This window comes from Ictidomys tridecemlineatus, chromosome 13, assembly GCF_052094955.1.
Source record: "Ictidomys tridecemlineatus isolate mIctTri1 chromosome 13, mIctTri1.hap1, whole genome shotgun sequence".
NCBI classification, from domain to species: domain Eukaryota; kingdom Metazoa; phylum Chordata; class Mammalia; order Rodentia; family Sciuridae; genus Ictidomys; species Ictidomys tridecemlineatus.
Window position 1 is genome coordinate 16144703 of NC_135489.1, and position 12476 is coordinate 16157178.

At 43.4% G+C, this 12476-nt stretch overlaps 1 protein-coding gene across 19 annotated transcripts in view; it reads right to left on the minus strand.

The window, feature by feature from the left end:
• Znf532 (zinc finger protein 532) overlaps positions 1-12476 on the minus strand; it is a 106929-nt gene that overhangs the window by 7127 nt on the left and 87326 nt on the right. The window lies entirely within an intron of this gene.

The following is a 12476-nucleotide window of genomic DNA, read 5'->3' on the forward strand; positions in this document are numbered from 1 at the left end:
TCGGTGGCCGGAGGGAGGAGAGCCAGGGTAGGTCTCTTCTCAGAGAGCTGATGATGTCAAAGGCAGTGCATCCCCCTTTCCTGATCTTTATGAAAACATGCAGAAATGAAGCCCAAAACAGAGCACAGCTTCAGATCACTAGTGACAAGAAGATGAGAAGTTTAAGCACTAGCACCCAGATCAAGCCTGTAGGTTCCTACGACCCAACAGAACAAATGGCTCTCTTTCTTTCTGGTGCTCTAGGGCCTCAGCACGCTAAGCAAGTGTGCTAAAGCTGACTTTCTTCTTCTCCGTTAAATCTTTTATTTTTTGTTAACACAACACCTTTATTTTATTTATTTATATTTATATGGTGCTGAGGATCAAACCCAGTGCCTCACACATGCTAGGCAAGCGCTCTACCACTGAGCTACAACCCCAGCCCTAAATATTAGTTTATTCAAGGTGCTCTAACTTTATTCATAACTTCTATATTCAAATTTTATGAGTTCATTATGGCTACTCAGTGACACTGGGAACAATAAAAATGGAAAAATGGTGTGAAGAAAGTGCAAAGTAGATAATTCTGTTTCTGAGATTTTTCTTCCCACTACTGGGGATTGAAACCAGGGTCTCCTGCATGATATGCAAGCATTCTATCACTGAGCTATACCTCCCCTGTTTTTGTTTTGAGACAAGTTCTGGCCTTGAACTTGCAGTCCTCCTGCCTCAGCCTCCTGCAGCAGCAGTGGTAGCAACATGTTTCTTTGATTTTAAGGCCATATGCGTCCTATTTCCAATGCAGTGAAAGCAGATACTGAGGGAACCAAGGCTTTGAGTGGACTTTGTATAGTTAACTACAGTCAGAAAAGGACCATGTTTTCCTGCTCAATTCTGAGTTATTTTTGTTTTTAAATCTTTAAAGAAACAGCTAATTTATAACCTGGCAAGGTCCCCAAAATGTTCACATAAAACTTTAGTCAAATACCAAATGCAGCAAACATGTGGGAGCCCTTCCTAAGCTTCCTCTCCAACCTCTCCCTTATCTGGGCAGCTTTCAGGGCAGAAAGCCTTTCTCCTCTGGCCAGAGCCCTCTGCTGAGTCCCGAGCACGGGCCCATTCTGAACCCTGAGGTGCAGACTCTGACGGCCACTGCTTCCAGATGGCTCTTGGGAGTGTGTCCTGGCTCGCTGTGGACTCTCCCACAATTGGACATTCCCTTTCTGATAACAGGTTTCTTCTTGTTTCTTCGTTTTCAGGTCTCTTTCTTTCGCAGGTGACTTTGAAGAGGTTTGAGGAAAGTCATAATGTCACACCACCTGGAGAAATAGCTGCTTCACCTTTTCCTGAGAGTTCCACCTCACCCCAAGAGGCATCTGCCTCACACCAACATGCAAAGAGCCTCCTCAACAGCCATCACCCTTCAGAAACACCCACAAACCCAAGGTTAAAGGCTGTACAGACTAACCTCAAGTCATGCTGATCCACCTCCTTCAGCTCTATCCTAACACTTTTTTTTTTTTATGAAAAAAGAAAAGCCAAACCAATTCTACATTTTAATTCTACAATTTAATTTTACAATTTACCACAGCAGCAGTTCCTTTAGACGTTAACTCCTAAACTCCAAACCCTTCCACAGGGACTCTGTTCTGCAGATACACAGCCTCTACCCACCGCCTTGTTGCCAGGGACATGTTCCAAGTTTCCCAACAGGTGTCTTAAAGCCTCAGGTAGCACCAAACCCCACAGATATCACGTCTTTTTCTATACAGAGGTTCCTTCACTTAGGAAGGGGCTATATCCCCATAAAAGATAGGTGGAAAATGCATTTAATACCCCCGTAAACCCACTAGAAAGCTGAAATGTAAGTCCAACCACCTCAAGTGGGAGACAATCTGTAAATACATACCTATGATAGAGTTTAATTAATAAATGAGTCACAGTGAAAAATTCAACAACAAAATATTCAATTATAACAATTTAACATACTGAAGTATTTTCACCTTTTCACTTACATGAAGCATCCTGGCATACCTGAACTGCTGGAGTCACTTATTCTCGCACTTTGGGGCCATTACTAGTAAAATAAAGGTTCCTTGAACACAAGACCTACAATCACAATAGTCAATCTGATAACCAAGATGGCTACAAAGTGACAGTTCAATTCCTGGGTGAGATGGAGCTGCCATGACAATCAAAATATGTAACAGATGTATGTAATGGACCTCTAAAACTCCCATGTGCCCCCCCCCCAATATAGGTAAGGCCTCTCCTACACCTGGGCTCTTAGCAACCATGACCTGTTTTCCAGCCCCCTAGCCTTGTTCACCAGAGCCTGCGTGAACGACTCTTCTCTGTAGCACATTAAATACTCAGTAAATACTGTGAATGAAAGGATAAATGAAGAATAATTCTCCATCAGAAGAAAATGAGTAGGCCTACAAAGTAATCACAAGCTGATAAAGTTAGGACTAAGCACCGGACGCAGCACAAGCACTGCCTATTTTTCAGAGGGCAGGTGAGACATAAACATGTTTAAGTACTGATGAGAAAGAGACTGAAAGAGGACAGGCCAGGCAATGACAGGGAGGCGGGAGAGCTCCGGCAGAAGGAAGAGCAGCTCTTCCTGTGGCCTGAGCAGAGGCCCACCCCGAGACAGGTGCAAAGCCTGTTAGAGTAAGTAGTGCGTGGGGGAGAAAGGGACCAGGAAATTGAGGGAATTCCTGCCCAGCAGCTTCTAGTCCCAACCTGAAGTATATATATGGCACTTTTAAATACTGTGGCCTTCCTTTATTGTGAAAGTAAAAAATGCTTATTTCAAAATGAGAGAATAAAGATGGCCTCCTATCTCAATCACCCAACCATTGTCAATTTCTAGTAATAGATCCTTCCCATTTCTATTCTCAATATATATACTCATCAGTATTTATAAAAATGAGCCGACATTAGATTTTTCCATCTGATCATTTTCACTGATGAAGGACACACATCTACATATATTTTAACATGTTTACATTCTTTTTAATGAATACAGTGTATTACATTGTATAAATGGACATAATTTATTTAACTAATGTCTAATGATGGTTTAGGTGTTTCAACTTCTTCCTGAGAGTCTCTAATCCCAGCTCACTGTTCTTCAACTCTGCCCAAATGATCTGTAAAATATATTTCCCTTTTTCTTCAAGGCAAGTGATGCTCAACTCCCACTGTGTACTCTCTGGTCTCTATTTCTTTAGTGACTTACCCAGTCATGTCCTTTATTTGGTTTTCTATAGAGCAAGGACAGGAGAGAAGGGAGGTCAGAGAACAGATTGGAAGATCCATGGTCTAAGGAGAGGCCTGGAGATGGTCATGGAGAAGACACTGGAGAGACTGAGTGGAGGAGTCATATGACCTACATGTTTGATGTGCCATTCTCGCTGTCAAGTGTGGGTTCTGGGAAACCAGTGAGGAGGCTGTGAAGCTCAATGGCTAGAAGGTAGCAAGCTGCAGAATTTGTGGATAGGGGAATGTGAGTGACAGAGGGGAGAGCAGAAGGGGCAAAGGATCGTTCCAAATTTTTTGACCCAGATCTCTGTTAGAAGAATGTTGCTGGTTACTAAGTAGCAAAGGTAAGGCGTGGAAGTCACTGGAAACCTCCTCAGTGTGTTGGTCAACTGGAAGATCAGAGTCTAGCTGGGAGGACACAGGGGAGTGCAAGGACAGAAAACTGCTTCATGGAGACGCGGTAAAGGGAAGCGGAGGGAAAAAATGGCAGCAGGGAAGGTGGGGCTGGATAATTGTGCTTTATCTACTGCGGTAAGAGGTACCTTGGCATGCTTCATGATTTTGAAAACTATTGAGAAAAGCTCAAGATACTCCTGAGTGGTCAACAAAGGGGTTGGAGATGGAGGGACACAGAGTCCCATGGAATGGAAGAGCACAGAGTATGTAAATTCAGATCAAGAGAGTCTTCACAGCCACTGCTCCTTAAGTGTTCCACAAAATCAACTTCCTGGCCTCTGCAACTGTCCACAATCTAAAGAAGACAAGGACATTAAAGACAGCCTTTGTTGCTAGCTACTCTTCTGACAGTGGATTAATATCTAGAATACATAAAGAATCAAAAAGCTTAACAAAAAAATTTAAAAACCCAATTGAGAAACGTGCAAATGACACTTTTCAAAAGAAGAAATACAAATGGCCACCAACCATGAAAAAATGTCCAACATCATTACAACTAGGGAAATGCAAAGCAAAACTACACTGAGATTTCATCTCACTCCAGTCAGAGGGCAGTCATCAAGAATATAAACACTAATAAATGCTGGAGAGGATACAGAGAAAAAGGAACTTTTACACTGTTGGTGGAATTGTAAATTAGTGCAACCCCGATGGAAATCAATATGGAGGTTCCTTAAAAGATGAGGCGTGGAACCATCAGGTGTCCAAGTTATTCCATTCCTCAGTATTTATCCTGAAGAATAAAGCCATCATACTAGTGATACATGCAAACCCATGTTTATAGTAGCTCAAATCACAACAGCCAAACTATGGAACCAGCCTAGATATTAATGGATGAATTAATAAAGAAAATGTGAGATAGATACATATACTCACAATGAAATTTTATTCAACCATAAAGAAAAATGAAGTTACATCATTTCCAAGAAAATGGATAGAACCACTGACCATTATTTCAAGTGAAATAAGTCAAACCCAGAAGGTCAAGGGTCATATATTTTCTCTCATATGTGGAAGGTAGAGAGGAAAAAGGAATTTAAAAGACGGGGGCCAGGTAGGGACCTCAAAAGAAATCAAAGAGAGATCAGAAGAGGAAAGGGACAGGGGATTGACAGGAGGAAAAGGATGGGAGAAGTGCTAGGGAGTGATACTGGTCAAACTGCAGTGTCATATTGTGTGTATGTACAGATACGTAACAGTAAATCCCACCATTATGTACAATTATGATGCACCAATAAAAACGTGGAAAGAAAGAGGTGTGGGGGTGGGGGCAGCTTTTGATCTCCCTGAGGTCCATTCAAACCCTTCCTGACCTCTCCAGCCACCCATGGTCTTCTCTTCCTCTCATCCATATCCATACACCTACCAGAGCAAACCACTGGGATTGCACATTGTGAAGGCCACTCCTCTGCCTAACACCCATATGGTGCTCCTTATAACAGGAGTGAGATCTGAGGCCCTTGGACTTGACCCCTCCCCAATCCCAACCTCCCTCCACATGCTTTAGCTCAAAATGCTCAGAACTAGGTGTCTACAGGCACTGATCATGTAGCATGCTGTTTGTACCAACCAGATCTATCCTCCTTCTGACTGCTCAGCTCATGGACAAATACCTCCTGTATATTCTTCGAACATCATTCTGGGCAGTCTCTTCTGTGAAGCCTTCCCTGGCATCTCCCATCCCCTGCCAATCTCCCATGAAAGAGTGGCCCTTAAATCTTTGCTTCTTTGGATCCTAGATATAAGTTTAATTCCTCTCTTCTACACATCATGCTGAGCTTCAATTTTTAATTCACTTCTATCCTCTAACCTTTTCCCATGTGGGACTGTATTTCATTGTTCACTCCAGTCACTGGGCCTCAATAAGCACCGAGCTGAAATCTGAATTCAAAGGTCTCATTTAGTAATTAAATATTCCCTTGCGATTCCTCTTAGACACCCAACTCTTACATTAACTTTTGTTTTTAAAACATTTATCTCTTCTCTTTCTATCAAACAAAAAGCATCTGTAAGGCATATTTTCATTTACATGTTCATATCAAATTATATGCAATTTGGAAAATATTTCTTGAATTAAGGAGAGAGGTACATACAGAAGAACAAACACATGCCCAGGGTTCAGCATGCCAGGGTGTGAATGATGACCTGTTTTCAGTTTTAGAAGTGCATGTCACACCTGTGATATGCAACAGCCCAGAAGAGAGAAAGAAGAAAGGAAAGGGAAAGAGAAAAAGGAAGATAGGTTGAACATCCCTAATCTGAAAACAAATGAGTGGAAGTCCATGCAAATATTTCAAATTCCAAAAATATCCAAAATCTGAAACACTTTTGATCCCAAACACTTTGGGTTAGAGATGCTCAACCTATAGTACAGACTGATAAATCTGAACAAGTTTTTCAAAAAATCTACAATCTAATCTGTCTCCTATAAAATAAATGAGCTTTTCTACAAAATAGAAATACACTGATTACATAAGTTATAAAAAAGTTGATTTTTTTAAAAAAATCACTTAACATGAAATATTAGTATATGTATAGTAAATGAAAGTTCTAATTTTAATTCAGGTTTAAGCTTTTCATCAGGATAAATAAAACCAATACTTTGTAGGGAGTAAAGTTTCTCATTCACTCCTATTAGATCAGGATATGGTCACTATGTAGCCACAAAGTGGAAAGATTTCACTCCTGCCATATAAATATGACCTCCAGTTATACCAGGTAAATTACAGGAAATAAACCTGCTTATCCAAGCCACTGTGCTCCCTTAGCAGTGGTCCTTAACACAGACAAGAAGTAGCCTTCTCCTGAAATTTGAAACACTGTGAGTCATAAATTCTGAAGTCCCTACTGAGAAAATTTACCGTCTAGGGCACTAGTGAGGTTTTTCAGTTCCAATTTTACTACATCTAAGAATAGACAAAGAAAGAGGTATTTTGATGCACACAGCACAGAAAACTTAAACTGCCTACATGTAAAAAAAGCTTGGAGAAATATAATTGTTGCATGCTAAAATTAACTATGCCATCCGGGTTGCTACAAATTGGAACTGAGTAGCTTGGGGAAAATACCTAGGCACAGAATATAAACTTAGACCATGGGTCAGTCAACTTTTTCTATACAGGGACAAAGAATAAACATATTAGGAGGTTGGAGTTGTAGCTCAGTGGTAGAACTCTTGCCTTGCATGTGTGAGGCCCTGGGTTCAATCCTCAGCATTACATTGAAAAAAAATATATATATATATATATATACACACACACAAACACATACACACATATATAATAAAGATCTTGTGTCTATCTACAACAAAAAACACATTAGGGGCTGGGGTTGTGGCTCAGCGCCTAGCATGTGTGAGGCCCTGGGTTCGATCCTCAGCACCACATAAAAATGAATATTTTGTGTCCATCTACAACTAAAAAATGAAAAACCAAAATAAATAAATAAGTAAATGCAGTCATTTTTAAAAAACACACACACACATACACATTAGGTTTTTAAGGCCATAAAATTTCTGCTGCAACTACTCAATTTTGCTCTTGTAGTTTGAAACCAGACACAGCCAATAGTACATGAATGAATGGGCATGGCTGTGGTTCAATAAATTATTTACAAAAAGGGATGGCAGGACCATGAAATGTAGTTTGCTAATCCCTGATTTAGCCCACTATCTCACACTCAATAGAAAAGACAGACAAATCACAAAGACATCAGGACCTGTCTAATTAACATAGTGGATAATCGATCTAGGTAATCTTTTCAACAACGTGGATATCAGTCTAGGTAAACCAAGTCATAACTTACAAAGCAAGGGGAATGCTTTTGTTTCATGGAACATGCTTTGCACAAATTCTGAGTACCAGCAATACCACTGTCATGTACCTAGACTATTGAGGTAAAAACTTTGAAATGAACATTTTCATAAGCATATGAATGTTTGCTACTATGCTTATTTAAAAGAACAAAGCAAAAACAAGTCTCCAACTTTCTAATTGTAAGAATACCTGGTTTGCTCATGACATCATATAATTTAAAACGTAGTGACACAGACGAGTAATAAACACACAGTAACGCAAGGCCAAATCCAGAGCCGATGAGAAATAAACATGTGCTGCTCCACCGCGTCCATGCCCAGAGCACATCCAGACACTGGGATATGGAAAGTTCTGGAATGGAAGGCTCACTTCCTAACAAAGCTGCAGAAACCAGGGCAATGAAACACAGCAACGCCTGCCAGGTTTGGTGGGGCTGCCTGGGATGCCCCACGACTGCCCCCACTGAGCAGTGGCCCTCTACAGTAGAGGTTTGGGGTTCCCACTAGACATGCTGAACAGCCCACATCTGAGGCCCTCACACAATAGATCCTGACTAACCCTTCCTCCTGCTCCTCCTCTTCCTCCTCCCCACAATCAACATTCAAAAGAGAGACTGGAGCTGAGTGGTACAGTACCTGCCTACTGCACCTGCCTACCATGGGCAAGATCCTGAGTTCAGGCTCCAGGAGAGAGGGGCAGGGGAGGAAGAGAGAAGACAGACAGGGCCTCTGTGGCTTATGCTGTAGCCTCCTGAGCTCTGGAGCATCTGCCAGGGACTGCGTGATGTGAAGCTCACCCCAGCTGCCCAATCTTCTGCATCTGGTCAGTTTCATTCCCCCCTCTACTTGCAGGCATTGGACCTATCCCCAAAATCTCCCTGCTGCCTAAAATGTTTGCCTATAGAGGTGACCTGGCATTGCCCATCCTCAGAGAATCCAGGCTTTAAGGAGGGCCCACTGCAGGGTATATAGAACATTTCCTTCTCATATGACTCTTCATAGAATCTTTTTGCCCTTTTTAATTAAAAAAAAATGAACTAAATAGGAAAAGGTCATTGTCAAAGTTTTTTCCCTATCATCAATAGTATTTTATAAAAGGACTGCCATGGAATATTTTTTAAAAAGTAGAATCTTTCTAAATATTATTCATCTTCACAAATAAAAACACAAAAAATGAATCATTTCTTTTAAAGATAATTATTTTTTTTAACCAAATGATCTGCAAGGAATCTGTTAATAACTCTAAAAAGTGGGAAAAAAGCACAATTAAACATTCCAAAAGCGAACATTAAAATTCATGAACTGGTTACTTTCTGTATGACGTAGTCCTAACCCTGCATCACACAGGATTTTTCCATTGGTCTAAATAAGTCATTTTAATGAAGAGCTGTGCTAGGTACAATCAACCAACAAATCCAAAGGGGTAAGAAAATAAAAGGGCTGATGCCCCAGCGACCCCTGGAGTGTTCCCAGGGAGGCGTCCTGTGTGCTGGATGAAAACAAGCTCACAGGCAGCTGGGCAGAGGCTCCTCGGTGCTCCTTGACTTGGTGTTGAGCTCCGTTCAAATTCCTTGGTTTGGGGCATGAGGTTCTGAGTTCCCCATCTCTTCCCTGAACCAGCCTGCTAGCTCGTTTCATGTTCTGCAGTGTCATCCACACACTCCCAGGCATTTCTGGGGACTTGCTGAAGCTGACTGCTCTGAGCCTTTCTCCACGCCCGCATCTCACCCTAGGGTCTGGCTCTTCTGCCAAACAATAAGAATCTGTTCTCCCTCAAAACCTGAGGTGGCTACTTTAAAGCCACACCTGTAAGCTTTGGCACAGGGGCTAAACTCTGAAAAAAAGTCCTGCTGTCCTCCTGGGTCTGAAGTTTGCCCCATGCATAAACTAAAGAGAGTAGGAATCCATGACCCCTGTTACTTCCAGGGCCCTGTTTCACAATTCCTTATCAACTCTGTCCCAAATGACCTTTTATTTCCTTGGACACCCCCCACTTGTGGCGTGTTAATTTATTTTCTGGCTTTTGAGGGGTTTTTCAAGGTAATGTCAATCAGCAAACAGTCATGGGTTAAATTCTGAAAAACTAAAAATCTAACTTGCCAGCTGGATTTAGGAACACTTTCCTTAAGAAATTACAAAGGATGGTTGCATTCTTGTACAAGTCCGTGAGAGCCTCACGTGTGTGGCAGAACCTCAATCCCATAACAGTATCAGGAGTCTGACCACACGGTCAGCACTGCTTCCATCAGGAAACAGAATCCCAGACCAACCTGGGCCCCAAGACATGAAGAAATGACTCCCTGTCCCCACAAGACTTGTAGCCACCCTCTACTGCCAGGGATCCCAAAGAAGGAGGGAGCCTGAGGCACAGGAAAATTGGACAGATGGATGATGAGAGGCATCATAGGAAGGGACTCTAGACTGGAGAGACAGATGGGACCAGGGCAGGTAGCAGGGGGAGAAGGCAAGGCTTTGCTATCTAGTAAGTTCTCCTGGGGTAGAGAGCTGCACAGAGAGAAAACTCCAATCTCAAAAAAGGGGAAAGAACCAGGAGGGAAAGAACCAGGAGCTAGGCCCACTGCAGCTGCATGCAATGGAAGCAGAGCAGTGCTGTCTGGGGCGGTGTGGGAACTTGGCCTCTAGCTGTGGTGGTACTTTTAATAAGAAGTGTTCTAAGCCAGCAAGTCTTGGTACATTCACCCAAAGCAGACTGTGACGGGAACGAGGCTCATGTTTTTCCTGTCTCGGAAACAGTGCCAGCCCGGCGTCAAGGAAGCCTCCACCTTTTGAGCATCCTAGAAATAAACAGGAAAGGCTGGGGGCAGGAAGTACCTTCCAAAATAATAGCAGCCCTGCAGGCAACACACTACATGTGTCTGGATGTCGGTAAACATCTTAGTCACTGTGTTTTTTAAGCACCCAACCTGAACCAGCCACACTGCCCGCGCCTTATGGGGAATGAACTCTTTGGAGACACGCCATATGTACTGTACTTTCTGTGCAAAGATCCAACCCGATATCCACAGCCCCAGTACTCTCGGTGACTGTCCCACCCCTGTTTAGTGAGCCTGCACAGATCCATGCTCTCATGGGGATAATTCTGGCCAAAGGCTTGCCTCTGCCAGGTGGCAAGGTAAAAAACCAAAGATGCAAATCTGTGGTTATGAAAAGGAGTGAGCACAGGGCCACCGTCAGCCCTCAGCCACACTGCAAGCCTGACCCAGCCTCACTAGCCCAGCATACCACGAGGGCGACCACTGTGAGCCCTGACTCCTGTCTTCTCATCCACTGAGCTCTAGCATTAAAGTGCCAGGATCTTTCTGCCTTGAGGACATTATGATCTGTTGAAGAAGGAAGACAAAATACAAAGTGGTCATTCCAGATGCAAGAGGGCCACAGCAGGGAATAAGGGAGCCTGGTGCTGGCCATGAAGAGCTCACAGGTGCAATGAGGCAAGGAAGGAGATTTTTGGCAGAAGGTACTGAAGGAGCAACGACAAGGGAGAATATGGCACATGCCAAGCAGCTACAAACGGTATTATATTGCTGGAACAAGAACAGGCAACGGGATGTGAAAGAGGCAGAGCCTGCATGCTCAGGGCTTCAACGCTCCACGTTAAAACACGCAGGAGGGGCCCCCCAGTACAGGCAGATCTCTGCTTACAAGAGAGGACTCTGGCAGCTGTGAGGATCTGCCAGGGCGAGTGCTGTTATGGGGGGGTCTAATCTATAGTAGGCTCTCCACATCCATGGGTGCTGCATCCCCAGATTCAACCAAACACAGAATGAAAATACTTAGAAACATGACTGCATCTGTACTGAACATGTATAGATTTTTAACGACAATTTGCAAAGCATTTGCATTGTATCAGGTAATCTAGGAGGATGAATGTCAATTACACACAACCACTGTGCCATTTTACATAAGGGACTTGAGCATCCTGAAATTTTTGGTATGGGGGCAGGGAATAGCAGCAGTTCTGGAACCTACCCCTGTGATACTGAGGGATAACTATATGGGGTTCTAATCACTAGGGTCTGGCTCTTTTGGGGGACTGGGCCCCCCAGCTACTCCATTGGGCCCCCCACCTACTCTAGCACTACACAAAATAAACAAACAAAAGTAAGCTTATATTAGCTCCTGAAATGCAAGTTATTCTTCAGCATCATCTTTCTGCTAGGGCAGCTTTTACAAGCTCTCCAGCACAGAGAGCTAGTACCCTAAATAGCTTTTCTCTCAGCTGTCAACTGACTTAATTCCTTTATAGCAAACTTCTCCGAGGGCAGGAGAGTAGGAAGGAAGGCGTGTGAGTGTGAAGATATCACCATTAACCAGGAGAATCTAAAAATAGACTTCACTCCCACCCAGGTCCTGCTCACCTCCCCAGGCCCAACCCAGACAACAGAGCCAGAAAAGAAAGCTCCCCGTCTCGGATGTGACCAGAGGACCTCTGTTCTGACACCCGCTGACAGGCAGGGGCCTCTCCAGTGCACCTCTCCATGTCCTGAAATTCCTCCAGAAACCACTCAAAACCTCTGCCAGGGTCCAAGTCTGGCTGTAATCCATTCAGGGCCCAAATATCTTCTAGGTGATCACTAAGAAATAAAATGCAGGCCACTCTAAAATATGTCACGACTTTTCAAGACACCTTCCCCATGCACTTACGATTCCACAGTGCTACTAATCTCAACTGTGACTGGGTCCACTGAAGTGCTGGGTCCCAGCCAGGACTCCGACTTACGCAAACCTGCTACCCACACTGCCACACACTCACAGGAATGGGGGGAGCCAGCTTCCACCTCCACCCGACACTCCACTGAAACCACTGAACGTACAACAGAAGGAAAAACTTCATGGAAAGATGCACCTGTATCGAAAAGACTGAGTGAAATGAAAATTAGGCCATTTTTGAAATGGCAGCTGCTGTGTCACGCAAACACCACTGCTAGGCTCAGCA